Source organism: Lepisma saccharinum, chromosome 12, assembly GCF_977018435.1.
Source record: "Lepisma saccharinum chromosome 12, izLepSacc3.1, whole genome shotgun sequence".
Classification (NCBI taxonomy): domain Eukaryota; kingdom Metazoa; phylum Arthropoda; class Insecta; order Zygentoma; family Lepismatidae; genus Lepisma; species Lepisma saccharinum.
In genome coordinates this window covers 39,966,108-39,981,311 of record NC_139240.1, presented here as the reverse complement: position 1 = coordinate 39,981,311, position 15,204 = coordinate 39,966,108, and the positions used below count along the sequence as shown (strand labels likewise).

The 15,204-nt window shown below is 36.8% G+C and overlaps 1 protein-coding gene across 6 annotated transcripts in view; it reads right to left on the bottom strand.

Moving 5' to 3' along the window:
- Wdr33 (WD repeat domain 33) overlaps positions 1–13,224 on the bottom strand; it is an 87,460-nt gene extending 74,236 nt beyond the window's left edge. For 2 of the 6 annotated variants that reach the window (XM_083132166.1, XM_083132171.1), the window contains exon 1: positions 13,074–13,224. The gene's annotated coding sequence lies outside the window, so the exon portion shown is untranslated. Of the gene's footprint in view, positions 1–10,796; positions 10,873–12,607; positions 12,996–13,073 lie in introns of those variants that run through there. The other 4 variants (XM_083132170.1, XM_083132168.1, XM_083132167.1 and 1 more) reach the window with 4 other exon arrangements.
- Between the last annotated feature and the right edge of the window lie 1,980 nt (positions 13,225–15,204).

Sequence of the window (15,204 nt, the reverse complement as noted above, 5' to 3'; positions counted from 1 at the left end):
GCATAAAACAATTACAAATATGAGGCATTGCAGATATTGAGGGCGAACTCGACAAAGGTTGATATTTCTTTTATTGTATACATTCACTGGCATACACATTGGGGAGGGGGGCTACAACCCCGTCTGAAATTTTAAGCAGTGAAGAACTTGGAAAAACCAGTGGTAAATTGAAACTCACCTTAAAAATGACCTCTTATAGTGTATCTTCCCATTAGAAAGCAGCTATCACTATCTCCCTCCAATTCAAGCCCCTTCAGAAAAATTCTGCGTACGCCAGTGTGTACATTGTAGGAACTCATGCAATGTGTGACAAGAGTCTACCTTGCCTCAAATACTCTGATATTTGCTTTAGAATGGAATAGAACACTGCACAAGCAACGAGATAGATGTGAATACATTTAAAACTACTGATTCTCGGAACTTGTGTTTTGAGAGTTCGTCCCTAATATCTGCAACGCCTCATATGGTACAGAGATGATTTTGAAGACAATATATAAATTGTAGCTTTCCTGGTGACATGATTCGAACACGTGTTCTTGGGTTACCAGCTAGGTTAATTCGATATTAGGATCTAACTTTCAGGGAATTATGATGAGAGCAATGTATGTACTCAAAATGTTGGACACTAAACGCACGGCCATGAAATTAGGCGGATGGCAGTTCATGCTGTTGCCACGTTGGAGCACAACCCCGTGTGTTTGGCGGTTTAAGTTTAAGAGAATGAAAAATCTTGTTTTAGAATATATATTTTTAATCCACATGATGCAAACTGACAAAAGGTCCGAGATGACACAAAAGTGCCCCCGGAGAGAGGTCGGTTTGATGTCTGAACTAGAAAATGCCAACCGGTTGATGTTGCCACACAGTGCTTGCGAACCAGCGACTTTCGTCCCACTCTCGTTTTGCTTTCCGATATGTGGCACCAGCGCAATTCAGCCAAGCTGCCTATTTTCATGGCCGTGCATTTAATGTTCAATTACAGTGCGTTTCAAATGGCATGCATCTGTAACTTTAATTACTGATAACTTGAAAACTATGATTGATATTTACACCAGATTTTCGTAATCAAGCCTTATCAAGGTTCCTGCTCATTTTAAGGCAAATCAAATTCTCTGGCTTTTGGAAATATTTCCAAGTAAATTTCCAGACTATCTGATAATGCCCCCAACTTTACATACTAACCAAATAATGAAACCGACCTCCATTCCAGTGGTTGGCACAGTGTGTCACAATGTCAGGGGTCACGTTTGAATCCCAGCTTTTGCATGGATGTTCTTTGTGTCTCTTTAACAATTTCATATCATTACTGATAACCGCGATTAGCCAAAAGTGGCAGAAAAGGTCATAAAACAACCTAATTCAAACAATCAACCAAACCAAACAAGGAAGTTTATTCAATTATTTTTTTAAATAATGAAGAAACATTAAATACATTTTTTTTCATATCTACAATCAAGAAGGCTGTTAAAGGAAAATGTGAAATGTGTTTTGTCAGTTCCTGACAAAAATCATCAAATTTCCCTGGGCTTTTTCCAGGTGAATGGGAACCCTACTTATCCATTGATTGCCAATTACTACATGGTGGAATTTATAGAAATCAATGACTCAAAGCACGACAAATCCCCCTTGGTCAGAAAAATTTCAGGAGCGAAAGTTGTACATTTAATATCACTATCATAATTTGAAGCTTTTAATTTTGGTGATAGGTGATATGTGAACCTGTGGTTTATAAACAATACTAAAAATAGTATAAATTTATAATAGTATAAAATTATACTATTTTTAGTATTGTTTGTATTATATAGTGAGTAATATGCACCCAGTCACAATATGTAACCTGTGGCTTGCAGCCAAAACAGATTATGTTCAGCAATTGGTGAACCCGAAGATTCTGATTTTATGGGTGAGGCAAAAAAGTGAAATCTGAGTGGCACATAATCTTGGCTGGCAACTCTGATGGAACAGATTTTTGTCTGCATGCACAGGCAACATGTGCTTAAGTACTAACCATGTTGCATTAACAATCACACATCATACTTTTAACCACAGAGTAAAATTACATGAATGTATTGCCAGGACTTGGACATGCTGGTAAAAAGATAAAGGTAAAGTTCCCCATGCATATACAGGGTGTCTACTGAAATAACAAATCCAAAATTCTTCACCTATTTTTTTTCCCTTTTTCTTAACATTTATTTAATCACCCCTACTTAGGTATAGTTTGAAATTAAGAAAATATATATTTTTATTCAATGAAAAATTTCCCGTTATGGTGACATCCCATGGCCAGCACGGTCCCCAGATTTGTATTCTTGGAACTACTACTTATGGGGTTTTCTTAAGCAAGAATTATTCCAAGCAAGTCCTGCCAATATCTTGTGTCTGAGTGTGTCTTGCATCTGAGATGTAATTCCAAGTATCGTGACAAACATGTTAGAACTAGTAATGGACAGCGTCCGATGGCGCTTGGGACAATGTGTGGCATGCCGCGGTACTCATTTCCAAGGGGTCATATTCAAACATTAACTAGTAAATGGTATTCCTTTCTGTACAATTAGGTACTAGGTCATTCAATAAGAACAGGCTGCTATTTGTTCTGGGAGACAAACACAAGATCATGTATATTCCATCTGAACAATAAGTGATAAAACTTAGAAAAAGGAAAAGATGAATTTAGTATTTTTAGATCTAAAGGCTACTTTCGACTCTGTACACAGAGAAGAAATATGGACAATATTAGAGAAAAGAAAAATCCCAGGGAAACTTATTTGAGTAATAAAATCTACATATAAGAAGTAGAAGGAATAGTAAGATTGGATGGAAAGATGTCAGACACATTTAAGTTGAAGAAAGGAGTGAAACAGGGAGATAGTTTGAGCCCGCTACTCATTATAGTATTTATGGATGAAGTTCAAAAGATATGCAAGAGAAGAACAGAAAGAACAAAGGTGGGTAATTGGAATGGGAGACCAATCCATTGCCAAGCATTAGTATACGCAGATGGCATAATACTAATAGCAGATACAGAGAACAAGCCACAGGAGTCAGTTACAGAATGGGCAGAAGTGCTAAAGGCTAAAAGAATGATGCCAAATGCAAATAGAAAGAATACACATAATGTGTGATGAAACAGAACTGGAGCGGACAGAAAGATATGAGTATCTGGAAACAATCATAAGAATACAAGAGGAAGCATGGGTGCCCACAGGGGAAGGGGTTGGTGCCTGCGTGATGGGAATTTTTTTGGGGGCGGACAAAATTTTATACCAATTCTATATATCTTCACACAAAAATGGGGGGATCATATTGTTTGATTGATTTGTTATTGATTATTATGTATAGTTTTTCTACCTACCTGTGAGTGATCGCGGCGATAGGGTTGAAATGAAACACCACCTCTTATGTCTTTAGAATTGTTTTGGATGGAGGGGGGGGGGCATGGTATTCGCATTAATACAAGGTTAGTCGAGCAGACAAACTGTGCAGAATAAGGTTGACTAACAATGGCAGAGAGCCTAAAGCCCTAAAGTGCTTAAATATGTCTGTCTTATACAGTGACGCAACCACAGATTCATTGCCCCCACCCCCCCTCACCTTCGGTAGAAGTCAATTCTAGGGTAGCAACTGGGGACAAACATTGACAGCCTAAGGCCCCTGCAGGGAGGCACAGAGGAGCAATTACCCCCTTTGATTTCAAATTTTATGCAAATAAAAATACATTTTCTTGCTTGCTTCGCTCGCATTATCTGCTTTTCTTGTTTTCAAGTTCATAGCTGTAGCTAAGGGTGGCGGAAGTCGGCCATGGGCACCGAATGATCTAAAAAAAAGTTGTAAAAGAAAGAATGCCATTGCGTCCAGAGAAATTATTTGCGCCGTATTAAATCAATATTGTTTTCAATTGCAAAAATTGGATCTAAAAATTTTCTTGCTCCCATTCTACTTGTTTTCTGTAATGTAATTTATTTAAATAATATGTGTTGTATATTTGTATTGAATAAGCTTTGAATACATACACAATTTAGTGTTAGCTTGTTGCATATGTATTTTCTATTTTATGTCGCTCCATGTTGCATATGTGTGAAACATATGTTGTACGTACATAAAAGTTATACATGTATCTTCGGAATGAATTTATCGTTCATTTTCTGCCATTCCAAAAAATAGTTTGTGTGCTTGATTTCCATTATTAGCTAATGTGAAATTGCTGGTGTCGAAAAATATTTCAAATCGTTCGTTCCACACAAATGCTTTGGCACAGACTTCTCTCCCTTTTTGCGTAATTTACGAGGATAATAATGTCTTTGATACTACTACTACTACTGGTGGTAGTGGTAGTAGTAATAATAATAATAAAGCCATTATTAATGTTATTATTATTATTGGTACGTTTATCCTGATACTTGCTCCCCCAGACACAAATTTTTGGTTGCACCTCTGGTATTATATTTTTCAGCAAATTTTGTGACAAAAATAATTTGAGTAATTAATTCAGCATAAACGGGGAGGGGGGGCATGTCCTACCTTTTGGGGGGGGATGGGCACCCCTGAGAGGAAGGAAATCTAACAATGCATACTACCAACTAAGCCACACCATTTTCGGAAAAAGGGAAATAGGCACCAAAACTAAACAAGTGTATGTCGTTAGTAGTGGAACCAATTTTACTATATGGAAGTGAAAGCTGGCCGTAAGAGGAAAAGAAATAAGACAAATAACAACAGTAGAGATGAAATGCTTCCATAGAATAGTTGGTAAAACAAGAAGAGATAGAGAACATGATAAAAGAATTGGAGAAGAATTAGATCATAAGCCAATAGAAGAAAATTAACACAAAGACAATTAAAATGGTTCAGACATGTAGTAAGAATGGACGAAGGTAGAAAAGTAAAACAATTTATGGGAGTTAGAACAGAGGGAAGGAGAACAAGAGAGGTAGACAGACCCCAGAAGACATTCAAAAAAGCAATAGAAGAAATAGGACAAAAGAAAGGAACAAGAGAATTGAAGAGAAAGTCAAAGGAACGGGAGAGATGGAAGGAGTGGATAGAGGTAACCCCGTCGCTATGAGACAAAAGAGGAAGAAGAAGAAGAAGTCATTCAATAAAAAAAAATCCACATACTATTGAAACTTTCAATTACACTATGAACGCTGCTGCGCCCTGTAGTTTGAGCAGACATTTTTAAAGTTTAGACAGTCTGTGCTAATAGAAAAAAATTCAACAGAAATCATTTCATTCTGATTAACCTTTAGCCACCCGAGCCTCTTTCGCATGTAACCCCTTTGCTGTCCGAGTCGATTTTCAGCAAAATTCAGAGTTTTATAAAAATGACTGTGGATCGGACGCTAATTGCCGTAGACAGACAAATGATATATCATTTTACTCAGAATAAACCACAGATTCGGACTATATAAAAAATTTATGCACACTCAGTGTATATATGGAGGGAAGGCAGGGGAGGAAACGGAAAATTCCAAATTTTTTTAAGAAAAAATGGGGAAAAAAGTACAAGACATTGTAACAATACACATGGAAATAATCGCTGGAGTGTTAGGAACAAGAAAATAATTGCACTATTATCATATGATCAATAGAACACGACCTGTAATCCCAAAACGACATGTTTGCGCACCGACTCAAGTCTCGAATTTCAACAAAATGTATAGTTACCTTCAAACAACTGTAGATTGGACACTAATTGCCGTAGACAGACAAATGATATATTGTTTTACTTGGAATGAACCATAGATTCGGACTATATAAAATTTATGCACATATAAGGAGGGGGGGATGAACCTCAAAATTCAAGACCTTATTTGAAAAAATGAGGGTTTCGCCCCCCTTCCCCGACAAAACGTACAAGACATTGTAACAATACACATGGAAATAATCACCACAGTTTTAGGAATACACACACTCGCAAACTAATTCATGAGGTCGTATAACAAACTTCACACAAAAAAAGCCAACTGATGCACGCACGAAACCACCACTGCTGAGCTTCGGGATGTTGCTAGAACGATAGCCAGGAAAGGGGCGACGAAAATGTGCCAAATCTCCCCCTTTCTATTTTTAGACAATGCAGGGGTCACATTGCAGAAACTTAAAAAACATGTGCTTGGCAACAAAGACCTGTTTTCATCTTGCTTTCAAACTTTTCTTTGTAATAGCGCAGTTTTCCTCAACCCCTCCTCTCCCCCTTCGTGGCGACATGGGGAAAATTCCTTAACACCTTGGGTACCGAGAAGCAAACTTTTCACCCGTCTAGTTTCCAGTGGTGGAAGAAAAGAATTCCTAACAAATCCGGCCTTTCTTTGTCAGATTTTTTTTCCTTTGTGAGGAAACGGCGCAAAAAAAGCAGCCATTTTTGTTCGACACCAAGACGTGCAAGAGTTATAATTGTTTAATATGTGTGTTAACAATAATGTAAAAGAAGAAAATCGCAAATCCAGCCAAAAATAGCGACATTATAACGTAAAAACGAGCATGCTAGAGGATCTCGATCAAGATGCTCGCGATGGAAGGGGTTACATGTAGGATCTCGATCGGGGTGAAAAAGGTTAACCCACTCTTGAACAGAGTTTTATTCCATGGACTAGTTCTGTGGGTGTTGATGTTAATTCATATGGTCATCTGTATAATATACAAATGCAAGTTTCAAGAGGTGGCCCAAGATCTTCCATATCAAGGTAGGCAAAAAATAAATAAATAACATAAAAAAAAAAAGTCTGAAATGTAGAAATTTGAGCAAAAAATGCACTCAACCAGGACTTGAAATGTGGATCTCTGGCATACCATGCCATTTCTCAACCAACCAAGCTATTGAGCCAGCTCTGGTTTCACCAGATTGGTTACAATTCCGAATGTATAATATTTTGTTAAAAGTTTTATAGGAGCATTGAGAAGTGCTTTAGAATTCTGGAAATGTTTGTGGGAGTAAATTCAAAGTTTGGAGAAACTAATTAGCACCGTTAAAAGTTTCACCAAGTATTATTTATTGGAGAAATCATGATCTGAAAAGTAGCTCACACAAGTTTCAGTTCTTTGCACAGAGCATATATTCTTCATTTACAGTCAGTCTCAGACATGCAGTTCCAGCAGACTTCATGGGCAGTTCAAAGGGTATTCCATGCTTGAGACCAGATATTGTGCAATTGGGTGTTGTAAGCATTTATGGATGTTATTTTACTAACCTAAATCTGACCTGCTTAACCTAACAATCAAAGTATCAGGTGTTTCTGAAATAGGGTTACCAGATAGCTATAAGGGAAATGTAGGACATAATGTCCTAAAATGTAGGACATTGAGTCAAAATGTAGGACACAAAAAAATAATACATATTTCTATAAAACACGTTAGTGAGTAATTTAAAATTGACACTTTTCAGTTAAATAAAATAATTCTTAACTAGTTCTTTAATGCAAAACTTCCAAACTTGTAATCGTACTAAACAATGCACCTCTTACTAGATGTTTTAACTGGTAAGATGAGCCAACTTTTCTCAAAATTTCAGGTTGAGTCAAAATATATTTATGAGAGATTAGACAGTCAAACTCTTTGACATTATGTGGACCAGTACCAAACTTTTTAAGACTTTATGAAATGAAATATTTCTCTCGTGATTTGGTGGTAATGAAAGTATAGTGTCTCAACATTTGCATTATGTCCTGTAATGACTAACAAATATTCAGCAATATGGGGTCTCAAAACTTTGTTCCTTAATTGCTTCCGTTGTCATTCCAGCATAAACTTTTATTATCTTTTTGGGCAATGATTGAATCAAAATAACTTCCACTATTGAATTTGGGAGGGCAGTCCATGGACTTGTAACTTGCATGGTTTCTTTTCGTTCAAGTGAAACACATATTGTCCTCATTAATATCATGTGACGCTCAAAATGTAGGACATTTATGATATTTTTCAAATTCCTCCCGGACACCGGACATAAAGCTAAAATGTAGGACATGTCCGGGAAAAACCGGACGTCTGGTAACCCTATTCTGAAATAATTGAGGGGTTACAAAAATTTATTGCACAGTCCAGAATGAACGAGGAATGCAAACAGTTTGTGCATCCATGTTTTAAGCTGAGAGTTAATATTCCTACGTTCTGGAGTGGTTTCATTAACCTAAGTTCAATACTTTACAATTAATTTTTGTAACCCTTCAATTATTTCTGAAACACCCACTACTTACAGACTAAAAACCCTGTTGCACCCCATGCACTTGAAGTAGATGACGGCAGCAGTCAATATCCAAGACAACAGTAAATCAACAGCTGTTCGAAAAGACTCATGTAGGTGAATATGGAAAAGAAAAATAATTTTCCAGAAAACAGGCAGCAAGTAATCACTAAGACTATGAACTGTGTGTTAATAGACATACATAGAAATCGAACCATGTAAAAAATGCATGTGTACTATTATTAGTTCAGAATTAAACGATCGGAAATAGGGCCACCTGATTTTCCGCTGTGTGTGGGATTGTTGGTAGGGCACGGCACGCCAGAGATTAAGGTTCAAGTTCTGGTTGAACCCAAATTTTTAGCTGAAAATTCTACACAGTAAATCTCCTGTGTGTGCCAAATAGTAAGGGAAGTCTCTGAAATGTCAGGGTAATATTAAGACAGTAGCCGACCCATTCGGTGAGCCAGACAACTGCAAGATATATCTGAGAGGAAACAGGTAACTACCAACTTCCGGCTTAAGATCATCTTAGCTGAATCGCCGGACCATAAAGTAAGTCGCATGAGGTCTGTTGATGAAACTTGTCACTGCAACAACTAGCATACAAGCTGTAAAGGTAAAAATTACGGACAATTAATATATTTAAGAAAGAATGAAAAAAGTAGTTACTATTCTCAAAAAGGGGGTAAATATGGTATATCTTCTTTGGGCATACATTTAATTGAATTTAAGTAATTAAAATCAATTTTTAGTTCATTTTCATATTCAGCTTCATAATATGCAGAGTTCAATCAAAATATTTATGCTGAATAGAAGAAAATGTTACCACGTTAGGTCTCATTAGGGATATGTATTTAGCATTCACTAAAGTAGATTAAATTGTTCAAATCTTGTGTCGAAGTAATGCTCTTCGTTCTTTGAAGCAGACGAGATATATTCAGTGAAGGTGGTCTTGATATAAAACAATGAACTTCTCTATTCTTACACTTCAAACCAATATTTAAACATTTTCAAAATATCATTTATTTATTATGAATACAAAGAATGTTGTCAGACATAGCCAAGTATGACTGTAGTCATTCAAGCAATAACATTATCTCAAAGTGCATAATATTGCAAGATCTTGTGCAGACGAAATAAGTCAACTTTTCCTTGACTTGCTCTGGCTGCAAGATGGCTGTAAGCTGCCCAAATGGCCGGACACTCTTACTCTGTAAGATGTGACATCAACTTCCGCTGGACGGACGCTAAATGTGCGAGATCTTCAAGACGACTTGAAGTTGTCTGGCTCGCTGAATGGGACTAGTGGTAAAAAGTCAATCAGTATCAGTATAAGACAAATATTCAGTAAGAAAGATCATTTTTCTTCGAAAACTTTCCACTTTAGCAGATAGATGAAACACTGTATGTGCTAAAATGTTCCTAGATCTTGAGGAAAAAGCACACGATTTGCATATTAGTGAAAAGTTGTTTTTGCTTATCCAGTTAAGACATATTGTGGGTGCTGGTTACCCTCTAAACAGCGAAAAAGTAGCAAATTTTGCATTCTTTAAGAACATTGTGTTTAATACGAATGTTTTTGTTCTTAACTCGTGCAAATGTGTTATGGCCAAGTAATGGGTGGTTTTATATGGGACTATTTATAACATCGTGACATTGGTGCTCATAAAAATACATTTTTGTTAGGCTACAAGTGTAATTAATGCAATTAGAATTTGCATTCATTTCCTTTCTTCATGTTTGTGTACATAAATATGATACTTTGTTTTTAAAAACTGTGATTGTTTCAGGATATGACATACTGAATGAACATTGGTCACATGGATACTAAAACATTCAAGAATAAGCACAGTGGGAAATGCATATTTCAATAACTTTTTTCTTAGTTGTGGTCAATTTTATTTGGTCAGGAGTGTTAGGTTTAGCATGGTTAGATTTCTCATGTTTTTCAGTCACACTTTAGGACAAAATATCTGTTATTTGTGGTTTCTGCTACGATGAACAATCAAATCTGTCAAATAAATAACAAAATGTAAAAATCTTGAATAGTGTACGGTTTGCCACCAGCCCCATATCATGGATGCAAAGGCTTGTATTCACCTAAATAGTGTGGTCCCGTTTGAATAATGAATACAACAATATGCAAATCTACTTTTCCTTAATGTGAAGCCAAGTTGAGATGTTTCTTAGGTACTAATCGTAAGAAAAAAGCCTCCATATATTTATGAAGCAAATCTGGAAGCAATTTTACAATACCGGGCCATTCCCCGATTTTGTTCATATTTCGCATACTTAATGACTTTGGGCTCCTAATCACGAATCTGCAGTTAATATTTGGGGGTCACGTGTAGAAATTCGAAAAAAAGAGGATCCGTGATCGCAAGCAACAATGCACGATTGCTCATTATTTACCGGAAGATTTCAACAAACTTGTTTCCATTCTTATATTCGGAGAACGATTGCGGTTATTGACAAGTTTATTATACAACTTCTGCACATCAAATAACAATAACAACACATCACCCCCACATGTTAACCTCATGGAACTACGTATTTTGTAAGTATAAGAAGTAGGATAGAAATTACAGCTGTGTCCGGTATTGTAAAACCTTACCCAAATCTGTGTTGTCACTATGGAAGAATCATTCCAGAACACATGGAGCATAAAAAAATATGCTTTGTAATCAAGGTTGATCCTGGTTGGCCTATCCCGAGTGTAGAGTGGACATATGGAGGGGAAAAGTACATCTGAACTTGTGGATGTAAACTTCCTCCAACTCTTGCAGAACACACTGGACAATCCAAAAAGGTTGGGGCTAATTATGAGCATAAATATATATGATAAAAAATATTTCCTTTGAGAAAAAGTAATGCAGATAAGCTAATCGGAAGGTCATTGGGCTAGAGCAATAATATAAATAAAAGAAATACACAAGAAACTGAAGCAGCAGCATGTATTATGCAGGTGTACTTAATTAGTGAACAAACGGCTACTTTGTGTGGCAAAATAAATATTGACGAGGAAATGGGCCTCTCAATGCATAAAAAATTATCTATGTGTTCAGTATTTCGGTAAATTTCTTGTATCAGACAAACTGATTTCTTCAAATTTACAGGAGAAATTACTTACCGAATGCAGTTTCTTTATACTTGTGAAAGTTTGGGGAAGTGTTTTCTCACATCGTTCATTGAATTTTGCCGGTAAATCATCTATTTTTCGATATAAATGTGTGACCGATGCACGAAAGCTCTTGCATCCATTTACTTCCAGGTGGATGTAGCCTGTGTGTGATGACGAAATCCCAGTCAGTGTTTCCAAACACATGTTTTTGTAACTGAAGAAGGTACGTTTCCGCACATGGTGTGTGGGGCTATGCGAGAATGGTGTGTGGGACTACGCATATTTTTTTCGAAACCAAATTTTAACTATTGTAACTTATACGTGACACGACCCAGATTAACCTTACCGGAAATAGTTCGTGGGGCTATGCGTCAATGGTTTGTAGGGCTACGTAGGTATTTTTGGGTGCAGTGGGGTGCAAACACTGCATGCCGAGTACGGTAGTGAAACTGTGACCACCTTTTTGCGTGTTACCGACAACAAAAAGAAACTAAGAAAACTTACTCGATATGTCGCAAAGAGAGCTTATTTCCGTGAAATAAGCGAAATGCCACCTTCAGCAATGTTTCTAAACGCAGAATACGTAAGTACGAATATTCAAATTAAATGAACTAGCAAATTTCAGCCGTTTGTCCGATACGAGAAATTTACCAGTATTTCTCTTAAGCAGTATTGTTTTTCTGCTTTTTAGATGACATTGATGAAAAAGATAGCCTATAAAAAAGCATCCATATCCACAACAAGGTTATGGTTTTGAATGCTAAAAATAAATAAATAGTAACTCTTTTGGGACATTGTGGCATAATGAAGAAGCAAATCTGATCCACCAAATCTACCCATGTAAGCATACATTTCTGCACAAACACAGCAAAGTAATCAATCAGAAAACCTGTTCAGTATGTGCTTACAGACATGTAGAGAATTTGATTCCTGTACAAAAAGGTATGTGTATATCATGGCACTACTGTAATTACACAATTGTAACTTGAAACTGTTACAGCTAATAGTTTATCTACATTAGTGGGGTATCTATCGATATCTCGGATCATGATCATCAAACTTCCATGAAGCTATTTACTTTCGTCAAACGTCTGCTAAATGATTATGCCTCGTAGTTAAAATAACAACATTAGTCTTTATAGAATATTTCATAACTATTGAAATCCTATTCCCAGAAATTTCCAATCACCAATGTGGATTATTGAAATCCTATTCCCAGAAATTTCCAATCACCAATGTGGATTATGTACATTATAAATCGTTCAAACGGGAAGTTACTTATTTGTGTAAACAAAAACGCTCACCATAGTTTTGCATACCGTTAGAGACGACCATCTCACATTCAGGTGTGGTAACTTTGACTAAGTTCTTGCTACAGTTATGTTTTTACAAAAAGGTTCAGTCCAGACTAGTAGTTGAAGCCCAACTTACTCTCAATTCGAATTACAAAATAGAAGAGCAACGACTTCCTCATAATACAACCCATACGATTTACCCTACTTGTTCAGTGAACCCTCAAATATTACAAGGACTACTGTTAAGCAGAGAGTGTTAGCTTCCTGAAAAACCATTCGGCTTATGAGTCATATAAATAGACACAAAGAAAATAAACCAAGAACAGACTGCAAGGTAGAGAAAACACTAGATACACAATTTTATAATTTCAACACAACGTGTCGGCCATGATGCTGCTTTAAATTTTGGCAATCGCCACATACGCACATTCCACTATAACTATGAGGTATATTTTTAATGAGGAAATGTTTTTACCCTTTAAATCCAGTAATGAGGGAATGTATTATTCTAATATGTTCTTTGTGCAACGAATTAATCGTTTAAACGCCATAGTTATATCAATAGATTAGATAATTACAAGAAACAACACTCGATAAGGGTAAATCGCGCTGCGTTTGCGCACGAAACGAAAACAATCGATCCATAGACGAGGAAAGATCGATATATGTCATTAACGAGCAATTACACTGTATTCTACTTATTTTATAGAATCGTAGAATGGCAGTGTCCGCTGCCACGTTCCTTTTCTGCTGGAGCCTCAAAAGAGATGCGCGTGGCAGCAGACTCGGTCTTTGTTTTATCGTGATTTCATCATGTTATGTATGCAATTACGTCTGTAACACATACTGTGAAGTTGTAGCGATTACTTTCACAAAAATGTTTTAAGATTAGGTCCCTTAGCATTCTTCTAATAATAAACCTAAATGCTCTCGTAGTTAGGTTAGACTATGTTAGCATTAAAATAATATCGCTAAATGCTTTCTAAAGAAAAAAGATCTAAATTACCTGTACATTCATTCCCACTAATCACGAACTTGCATTTTTATCGTCTTCATCTATTCTTAAGACTTGTGACATCCTCTGATGGCCGTGTGCACGAACGAAGATCAAATTTTAAACTCGGATCGGGAAAGGATCACTGGAAAATTCCATTGCACCAAGACGGTTCAACACTTGATCGCGATCTAGGAACATCAAAACGAGTTTATCTTCTGATCGGTCATTCGCCACCGTTTTGGTGTCTGATCCTGGTTCACGATACTGACGCTTCAACTGCAGGCAGTTGTTTTTGAATATAAAAAGAGCGGAAAGTGATATCGAGGGCGTGCAAACGCTGAGATGTTGGATGTACAATGCCGATAATTCGAGAAATGTGTAAAGTAAACTAAAAACTGCCAAAATAATAATAATAATTTGTGGTTCTGTGGCACAAAGTCGAAATGTTTCTAAATACTGTACTTTCTATCCCAGAACACAAAACATATGCATGTGCAAGGTAAATTACAACAGAGGAAATATGATTGTATAAATTTACGAAAATACATGTTACTGGCTATTTACACGACACGACAATATAAATATGTAAGAATTAAGAAATTAAAAATTCAAATACTTACCACAATACAGTAATAATAATAAAAAATATCTTTATTGAGCGGGCGAGCGTACCATACCATATGAGCGTATTCTGTTCTCTCGCGAATGCATTTCGTAAGGCATTGAAGTCCCGTAGAAGAAGGTTCCATGCTTTCTCCTTATCCTTTTGTCTTGCGCCGTCAGTTCTTTTTTTAAGATTATTATTTCTTTACACCCTACTACATCCTTGTACTCGTCGACAAGGTTCATCAGTACATTTCTCAAATTCATATAAGTTTGCGGCCCGAATTACTTTCTTCTCCTACACGTTGATACTTTAACACATCACACTACTCTGTGGCGTTCTTGATTGTCATTTGTTTTAGCCAACCAATCAGGTATAGCCTTACAAATTAATCTCGGATCATTTGAACGGAATCTCGTAAACGTCGTTTTTCGTTGGTGCAATGCAAATCTTTAAACCAAGTTCATTTAGAGTGGATTAAAATTGATCTCGTTCATCTGAACTTCGAAATAATCGGCGTTGGTGCACGCGGCCATTAGCAGACGAATTACGTGGCAGGATCAAATTTGACGCTTATTCTTACTGCTGACACGTGCGTGGCAGCAGACTCGGTCTTATAGAATACAAATAAGGGGACGGGTTTTAAATGTACGTACGATTAAAGGTAGGGGTGTGCGGGACAGAATTTTTTGGGTAGGGACGGGATCGGGACAGGAAATTTTAAAAATCCCGACATTTGCGACGGGAAAAATTCGAAATTTCCCGAAGGTCTTGAAATCTCGAATTCTACACTTCCTTTTCACCGTACGTGATTGTTTTTGCATTTCTCGAATAAAAACTAACAATTTACGATAAGATCCAGACACTTAAGTACAATGCAGTACGTCGAGAATTAACGACTTTTTAAAATGGCTTTTCGGCATTTCCCGACTGCTCGGGATCCCAAAAGGTCGGGAAGTCATTTCCCGAAGTCGGGATCGGGACGTGAAATTTTTTTTCCCGGTC